Raw genomic sequence first — 9,612 nt, 5'->3', positions numbered from 1 at the left:
GGTTGAAGTTTCTGAAGGTGATGCAATGTCCTTAGGAGATTGTGCAATCTAGTGAGCTTTTAGTGGGTTAATTAATCCTATTATGTCCTGAAGGATCATGTTTTAATCACTTCATCCTGGGGCTGAAAGTCTTTTGTTTTGTAGATAGGATGGCCCAGTCTTTCTTTGTTGTTGTTAGTTGCCAAGTCGTGTCCGACCCATTGCAACCCCATGGACAACGTTCCTCTAGGCCTTTCTGCCCTCTACCATCCTCTGGAGTCCATTTAAGCTCATGCTGACTGCTTCAGTGACTCCATCCAGCCATCTCATTCTCTGCCACCCCCTTCTTCTTTTGCCCTCAATCGTTTCCAGCATTAGGCTCTTCTCCAGTCTTTCTTAATGGACACAAAATATTTGCTGGGGGTAGGGAGCTGGAGCTTTGAGTTTCTGTCTCCCTTAAAAAATTTTATTTCTCTTTTAGGGGAAATATTTTATCCTGCCTTCTTTTAAATATTCCTCAAAACATTTCATTCTTCTAGGAAGTGGGGGAGTGGCTTCTCATATAATACTTTCCTATATTACCAGTCAAAACCATGGAGATCATCCGTATTAGTGTTTCACTTGCTACTATGTCATCCTGTTCACTGAGGTCAAAGCAAAGGGCCTTACCTGCTCTTTATTTCTCCTTTTCTCGTTATTCATCCAAGATCCCTTCTAGCGGACTTGCACTTAAAGCTCTGCTAATCAGGGAATCAGGGGTTTGAAGGTGTGGTTGTATATTGCTAAGCAACTGGGGGCGATAGGTAGGGCTGGACAACTGGAGAACGAGTCCTGAGGTTGCCTAGCAACTGCCGTGTATTTTCTACCCTCGGATGTACAGTGATCCATCAAAGGAGTCCAAATGCAGGTGGAAAACAGAGCAAGGGACAAATGTTACAGTGCAAGCTCTACCACTTTTGCACATGGCCACAACACACACACACACACACAGGTGAATACAGGACAGGACTTGTGGTTCAATGGCAGGATGCTGCTTTTGTCATTTGTGGCTCCCGGTGTTTTTTTCTCCTGTGGGAAATGGGTCCAAATGGCTTTTTGAGTGTTTAAGTTTGCAGACCCCTGCCCTGTGCTACTGTTAGCAGAATTTAACATCTCTCAAAACCCTCCCTTCCTATATTGATAGGTATAGAAAATGAGGGTTCTGGTTTCTTCCTTTTTTTGCATGTGGGTCTTGAGTCACTTTGAGCGTCCTGATTACTTCATATAAAATCTGAGTGATATAAATGAAATAGTTACCGCGTAAATGATCTGACGTGATGAAAAATGCAAGACAAAAACCTCTTCGCAGTTCTACAAATACACCTTTTAAAAAATAATATATAGGCTTTGAAATTCCACCATCTGCAAGATGTTTTATGTCCCCAGTATGTAATTCCACCTTGCTGGAATTATGTCTTTTCCATGTGGCAGTCAAGGATCAAATAAGGAGGGGGACGTAGGTCTTCAGCTACCACAAATTCCTGAAGTCACATCCTGAATCAAAATGAAACAAAACCCAGTTACTAACTCTTGTCAGAGGAAACCTTAATCACACATCCAGTTCTATTTTAGAATTGGATTAGAGTTGCTCAGGAGTCAATTCTTCCTTTAGCCTGGACAAATTTGACACATTCTGACATTTTCTGTGCCAGTGCGGTTCCTATATTTTGTGCGACTTGATGAATGACAACTCAAGCTACAACAGCACCATGTAGCAGACCAACTAACATTTCTTTTTCTTCTTAAGTATGTCATACATCCAAGCCAGTTCAGGCTTTGTCATGTCATGATGAAGTTAGTAGTTTTGGTCTGCTCCCTCAGTACTTCTAGTTTTTGAAATCATCCTTCTCCCATCCCCTTTCTCCTCCTCTTCCCTCTCCTTCTCCTTCCCCTTAATTTCTCCAATCCCCTTCATTTCCCTCTCCTCCTCCCTCCCCTTCCACTTACTTTTGTGCCCTCCCTCTCCCCCTCCTCCCCACTCCTCCCTCTCCCCCTCCCCCTCCCCTTACTTTCTCCATTCCCCCTTTCTCTCCTTCCCCTTACTTTTGCCCCCTCCCTCTCCCCATCCTCCCCATCCATCCTCACTCCCTCTTCCCCCTCCTCCTCCCTCTCCTTTCCCTTACTTTCTTCCCTCCTCCTCCCTCTCCTCCTCCGTACTTTCTCTCCTTCCCCTTCCTCTCCCCACCCTCCTCCCTCTCCTTACCCTTACTTTTGCCCCTTCCCTCTCCCTGTCCTTCCCATCCATCCTCTCCCCTTCTTCCCCCTTCGCCTCCCTCTCCTTCCCCTTATTTTCTCCCCTCCCCTCCTCCCCCTCCTCCCTCTCCTTACTTTTGCCTTCTTCTTCTCCTCATCCTCCCTCTCCCTCTCTGCCTCCTTCTCCTCTCTCTCCTTCCCCTTCCTTTCTCCCTTCCCCTTCCCCCTCCCTCTCCCCCTCCTCCCTTTCCCTCTCCTCCCTCTCCCTTTCCCCTTCCTCCTCCTCCTCCTCCAAGGAAGAAACAGAGATGACAGTATTGTCATTAAGACTCCTTGAGCACCTTAGATACAGCTTCATCCCCTGTTCCATCCTTGCCAGATCATCTATCCAGATAAGTGGTAATGGGAAACCTTGGAGCTGTTCTCCAGCTCCATTGAAACATCAGTGCTGGAGAAGAACATTTGGTGTATACTGTTCTCACACTGAGGATGGCACTAATGCCTGTCAAATATTATGTTGCCGAAAGTAGAGTTTGGCCACCTCTAGGTCCACTTTGCTTACTTGGTTAGAGTTGCATGCCCATCCAAGGCCATTCTCAAAGGCCTTTTGTTGCTGCTGGTGAAATCATTTTATTGACCCACACCACTTTATTTACAGATCTCTGATGACATCATTGCCCTCAGACAGTGTAATGTCACATTGGTGGCCTTCACGGCCTGCTTAGAAGCAGTATAGAATTACAATGAGGAACAAAACTTCCTTCGATTAATTGTTTTCCATATTTCTCTATGTAGCTGCATGAAGTTCTAAATGATGGTCTCGTCCTCTTCCCTTCCTTCCCTTCCCTTCCTCCCTCCCTCCCTCCCTTCCTTCTTCCTTCCCTCTCTCCCTCCCTCCCTCCATCTCCTCATCCTTCCTTCCTTCCCTCTCCCTCCCTCTCTCCCTCCCCCTCCTTATCCCTCTGTCCTTTCTTCCCTCCCTCCATCTCCTCATCCTTCCTTCCTTCTTCCCTCCCTCCCTCCCTCCTTCCCTCCTCCTCCTTCTCCTCCTCACCCCTCCCTTTTTCCTCCCTCCCTCCCTTCCTTCTCTCCCTCCCTCCCTCCACCTCCTCATCCCTTTCTTTCCTTCTTTCTTTCTTTCTTTCTTTCCTTCCTCCCTCCCTCATTCCCCCCTTCCTTCCCTCCCTCTGCCTCCTCATCCCTCCTTACTTTCCTCCCTCCTTTCCTCCCTCTCTCCTTCCTTCCTCCCCTTCCTTCCCTCCCTCCCTCCCTTCCTGAAGGGAAAATCTCCAGCAATTCCTTGCTCCTTTCATTTTATTATATTTATACCAGTGGCAGAGGCACCTGCTCTGACATCTGAGACCGTTTGGATGACATAACCAAGAACCAAAATAGTAACAACCCTCTGGGCCTTCATTATCAACCATGTGAAGCTGCTGTGGGGCTGCCAAGTCAAACAATAATTCCACCCACCGAGAAATAAATATTCCCAAGACAGCAAGCGATCGCTGGTGAGAATAGAAAGAGGCTGGCAGAAGAAACTCCTGTTGTTTCTAAGGAAGACATGGTATCTAAACATCTCTGCACATTACTTTCTCTAGCCACCATTATCTGGGGACAATGCACACAGATAAGAAGAATATTAGGTTCCCTGTTTCAGTATTTGCCTGCTTATATTACATCTGAAAGTTTGCTGAGATACAATGCAGCATCAAAAGCCCCAGAGCAAGAGCCCCCTGTTCAGTTTTATGGGATACAATGTTTTGGCTCTAACTGAAAAGACTTAACATGCCTTCGTTGACTCAAAAGCTAAGCAATGTCAGATCTGATTGGTACTTAGATAAGAGGCCACCATCAGAAAATCCCAAAGGAACAGACTAAACAGGGAGTTTTAAAAAATCCAAAAGAAGGACATTACAGAAGAGTTAGAATAACAGAGTTGGGAGGGACCTTGGAGGTCTTCTAGTCCAACCCCCTGCTCTGGTGGGAAACCCTATTCTATTTGAGCCGAGGTGGCGCAGTGGTTAGAGTGCAGCTACTTCAGCTGACTGCTAGTTCAGCAGATCAGCAGATCAAATCTCACCAGCTCAAGGTTGACTCAGCCTTCCATCCTTCCGAGGGTAAAATGAGGACCGAGATTGTTGGGGGCAATATGCTAATGCAATATGCTAATATGCAATATGCTATATGCTAACTTTGTAAACCGCTTAGAGAGGGCTGTAAAGCACTTCGAAGCGGTATAGAAGTCCAACTAATAATAAATAAATAAATATTTCAGACAAATGGTTGTCCAATTTTTTTTAAAAAAAAAAACTTCCAACCACGAAGTTCAATGAAAAGGACTAGGGGAGACATGATAGGAGTCTTCCAATATCTCAGGGGCTGCCACAAAGAAGAGAGAAGCACCTGAGGGTAAGACAAGAAGCAACGGGTGGAAACGAATCAAGGAGAGAAGCAACTTAGAACTAAGGAGAAATTTCCTGACAGTGAGAACAATTAATCAGTGGAACAACTTGCCTCCAGAAGTAGTGAATGCTCCATCTTTTAAAAAGATGTTGGATAACCATTGGTCTGAAGTGGTGTAGGGTTTCCTGCCTAAGCAGGGGGTTGGACTAGAAGACCTCCAAGGTCCCTTCCAACTCTGTTATTCTATTCTATATTGATGGACAAAATGACAAAACAAGCAAAAGAACTGCATCAAATTGGAGGGAAGAATCTCCCGGCAAAGAGCATAATCCCTCTTATTCCAAATGCCTTGTTTGTTATTGCCACTCTGATTTCTATTAATCTGTTGTTGTAGGATAGTTCAGCAAACAGTTTAAATCGTGGATTGCCTACACATTGTGCCCAGTGCATTGGTGACGAGTGGTAACCTCTCAACGTTGCCATGGCAACATTTCTTCTTCCTGTTTATATTGTGCGGGCGAACGAAAAAGGGAGAGCCATATGCTGCCAATTGCACCTTGTCTCTCTGCCTCTAGCGAGGATGAGAATAATTCATTTACTAATGAAAGCTGCTACCGCTGTTACTATTGCTATTACAATCCTTTTAGGCTCTTTCTGTTTGAGGCTAGAATTTATCCAGCATTTGTAAGTTACTAAAAGACATTTCCTCACCAGTGATATATGATAACATCTTCCCAGCATGACTCAGCCATCACTGAAATAATAGACAGTCTGTCTTCACTGCTGTTATTTTGATGTAATGATAGTTAGATGACCAGTGATGGGTTTCAAAAATTTTCACAACCAGTTCAGTGGGCGTGGCTAGGTGGGGGCATGTGACTGAGTGGGCGTGGCCTACTTGACATTACTCACACCCATGCCCACTCAGTCACATGACCCCCCCCACCTAGCCATGCCCACTGAACCGGTAGTGAAAATTTTTGGAATTTCCACCTATCTACCCCTGCCCTCCCTTCGCCCCCATTTCCCCTCCTTTAGCGGACCTGGCCCTAGCCCCACTTCCTCCTCCACCACTGCCTCTTTGTTCGGGTTGCTTACCTACCTCCGGAAGGCAAGCTGACTGGAGTTTTTGGTGGCCCCCAGCCACAGGCCACCAAAAAGTACCAGAGGTCATGGAAAAAGCTGCTGCCATCACCGCCATGTTCTTCGCACATGCGTATCCCATAGGACTTGCAAGGCAATGGGATGTGCGTGCGTGAATAACATGGTGGGCGGGGCGAGTGAGCGGCGACTGGGGGACCGGTTCGGGGGCATACCGGTTCGGCGACCTTGGCCAAATTGCCGTACAGCAAAGTACACATTTTGGACAGAGGGGACCTCTAGGTTGAACGAGTGGTCAAAAAGGCCATCTATTCAAAATTGAACAACCTTCTCTCAACAGAAGGGGAGGGATACGACATCATCTATCTCCAGTTTACAACACAGTCCTTTCAGCAGTTCCAAGAAGGTTCCATACCCATTTGCACTACTCAGGTCACCCTGAGAATGCAGATAAACTTCCAAGTGGCCTCAATGACTGTCTAAAAGAATGCACATGACCAAATTTTTTGGAGTATAAGACACACTTTTTTCCACCCTAAAAGTGGGTGAAAATTTCAATGAGTCTTATACAGTGAATGTTATGGTGGGGGTAGGGGGGTTGGTGTGGCACCAATCAGCTGTTCTAGAATGGGCTGCAGTGGTGGTGAACAGGCCACGGCGGCGGCAAATGGGCCACAGCGAACGGTCCACAGCGGCGGCCAGCGGACCACACTGAATGGGCAGTGGTGAACGGGCTGCACCAAATGGGCCATGGCAGCAGTGAACGGGCAGCGACAAATGGGCCGCAGTGGCAGCAAACAGGTGGCGGCGAACGGGTGGCGAATGGGCGGCGGCAGTGAACAGGCCGTGGCAAATGGGCCATGGCAAATGGGCTGCAGCAAATGGACTGCAGCAAATGGGTCAGATGAATACCAGTTGGATGCTGGGAGGCAGAGGCAGGTTTTTTTTTTTCTTGTTTTCCTCCCCAAAAAAGCTAGGTGCGTTTTATAATCCGGAGCATTTTATACTCTGAAAAATACGGTAAATTCTTCCATTTCCCACCATCCAGTCAGAGCTGAAGAAGCTTCTTGAATGAGAAGCTAAACGTCTTCAAAGAAAAACAACTGAGCCTGGATAGCTCAGCAGACTAATGCATTGTAATTTAACTCCAGCTATCTGCACTTAGTAAGTTCGAATCTCGCCAGGCTCAAGGTTGACTCAGCCTTCCATCCTTTCTAAGGTAGGTAAATTGAGGACCCAGATTATGGGGGCAATAAGCTGACTTTGTATAAATATACAAAAGTATGAAGGCTATTGCTTAACGCACTGTAAGCCGCCCTGAGTCTCCGGAGAAGGGCGGCATATAAATCACATTTTTTAAAAAAACATGCAAGTCCAGTTGCCTCTTGAAAAAGCCCCTTTGGGACCTTTATCCTCCAGAATCTACCATGTAACAAATATGTTCTTCAAATCCAACTTGGACAGGACACAATTTCAAGCAGAGAACATCTTCAATTAAAGAATCTCTGCTAACAGGGAAACAATAAGCTGCTTTATAAGACATTTAAGAACATAGAAGACGGGGTATTAGATTCTTACAGAACAAGCTGATCCTTTAATACATCATTGATTGCTCCCCAAATTATGAATCCAGTGTTTTAAACTGAGACCATAATTATCTTCTATAAAGATCAAAGGAATAACCATTGTGAATTCACTCATGAATAGATTTCTATCACACCTTTATTTTGTACAACTCGAGGAAGCTCACATAATGCCTTCAGCTCCTATTTTCAACACAACATGTGGATTGGGCTGAGGGAAACAGTGACTGATCCAAAGTCACCCAACTGTCCTCTTTTGCAGATCCAATTAAATCTTAAAAAGAGACTTGTATGAAGCTTTGAAGAAATCCTGAGTTACATTAACAGAGGGATACAATCAAGATCATGTGAGGTACTAATACCACTCTATAAAGCCTTAGTAAGACCACACCTAGAATACGGCATCCAGTTTTGGTCACCACACTATAAAAAAGGATGTTGAGACACTAGAAAAAGTGCAGAGCAGAGCAACCAAATGATTAGGGGACTGGAGGCTAAAACATACGATGAACGGTTGCAGGAACTGGGCATGGCTAGTTGAATGAAGAGAAGGACCATGATAGCAGTCTTCCTATATTTGAGGGGCTGCCCCAGAGAGGAATGGGTCAAGCTATTCTCCAAAGCACCTGAAGGCCAGACAAGGAACAATGGATGGAAACCAATCAAGAAAAGATTCAACCTAGAAATAAGGAGAAATTTTCTGGCAGTGAGAGCGATCAACCAATGGAAAAGAAATTGCCTTCAGAAGTTTTGGGTGTTCCATTACTGGAAGCTTTCAAGAAGAGACTGGGTTGCCATCTATCAAAATTGGTGTAGGGTCTCCTGCTTGGGTGTGGGGTTGGACTAGATGACTTACAAAGTCCCTTCCAACTCTGTTAATCTGTTTAAAAAAAATCTGTGTGATGGGAGATGGTGACTATTCTCCTGCTTATCACCTTCTCAGAAGCATCTGGCCACTGTAGAAACAGCTGGTGTGAAGTCATAATTTGTTGATCTAATCCTGCATCCTGCAGGGCCCCATTTAAAATGTTGTGATGCTCTCAGCCACTCCTAAATAAATGTTTCAGGATGTTTGTTTAAAGTTAGCAAGAAGCTCTGTCTGTTCTATCTGAATTCAACATGTTAATTTAGCCTCTGTGATAAATAGCAGACTTTGAAACAGACCTTCCTTCCTGTCTTCCTTCCTCCCTCCCTCCCTCCCTCCCATCCTTTTCTCCTTCCTTTTCTCCTTCCTCTACTCCTTCCTTCCTTTTCTCCTTCCTTTTTCCTTTTCCCCTTCCTTCCTTCCTTCCTTCCTTCCTTCCTTCCTTCCTTCCTTCCTTCCTTCCCTCCCTCCCTCCCTCCCTCCCTCCCTCCCTTCTATCCACCCACCCACCCAGAATTATAATCTACAAATAGGGCAGGCTTTCTTAAGGCCTGATTTTTCACACAGAATTCAGGTTCAGGATTAAGTTTGACTTTTAGTTCATAGATACCTCAGTACCCTTAAGGAAGTTGCAAATCTAAAAGTGCAAAACGGAAATTTCAGAACAAATGATACAAAAGAGGAATGATGCAGAAGAAGAAATATGTCACCTTTTCTCAAAAACTATCATTGGAAGCAGGATCTATCTTCTCGAGGTAGGACTAGATGACCTCCAAGGTCTCTTCCAGCTCTGTAATTCTGTTTTCTGTGGGTTGGTTTGATGCTGATCATTAATTCTTTTACCCTCTGGACACACAGCCTTATAGAACTGTCAACCATCACTCGTGTTTCCCATTTCTGCCCTGTCTTGATAGCTGGTGTGTTGTCTAAAGTTGGAAATAAGAGGGAGCTGAACCAGCCCTTTTCCCAGGAGACACAATCAGATTCCACCGCTCAGTAGCACTCACTTATCTTTTGGATTTCTGCCTTGGGACTTGATTTTGTCAGGCAACTCTTGGAAGCTCAAGCAAATCCAAACAACAACTAAAAATAATGCACCACCAGGGACCCATTAGAATCTAAGTGCCACATTTCATTCTCTCCCAGGAATCATCCAGGATTGAAATGATTGGTGCTACATGGTCACAGGTGGCCAGCAGTTTCATGTTTGAGATAAACACCTCCCAGGTTCCAGTGAAAATCTTATGATATAGTGTCTAAAAATCCTTCTGCATCAAATACCCAGTACTCTCCAACATCTTCATCAATGACTTGAAGGGGATAGATGGAGGAATCATCAAATTTGCAGATGACACTAAGCTGGCAGGCATAGCCAAAACTCCAGGACAGGGGTCTTAAAGTTGCCAAGGTTGGAGACCCCTGCTCCAGGAGATAGGCTTAAGATAC

The 9,612-nt window shown here is 45.3% G+C and overlaps 1 long non-coding RNA gene across 1 annotated transcript; it reads right to left on the bottom strand.

The window, feature by feature from the left end:
- Positions 1 to 1,303: 1,303 nt before the first annotated feature.
- Positions 1,304 to 9,070, bottom strand: LOC117669485 (uncharacterized). The gene is made up of 2 exons (XR_004592456.3): positions 8,877 to 9,070; positions 1,304 to 1,512 (listed from the first exon to the last, which is right to left on the bottom strand). It is a non-coding gene; the product is annotated as an uncharacterized LOC117669485 (long non-coding RNA).
- Positions 9,071 to 9,612: the final 542 nt, after the last annotated feature.

The sequence above is a fragment of the Pantherophis guttatus genome, chromosome 6 (genome assembly GCF_059756535.1).
Source record: "Pantherophis guttatus breed Tessera chromosome 6, ASM5975653v1, whole genome shotgun sequence".
NCBI lineage: Eukaryota > Metazoa > Chordata > Lepidosauria > Squamata > Colubridae > Pantherophis > Pantherophis guttatus.
The sequence above is the reverse complement of the archived record's forward strand: the minus strand, read 5'-3'. Positions and strand labels throughout refer to the sequence as shown.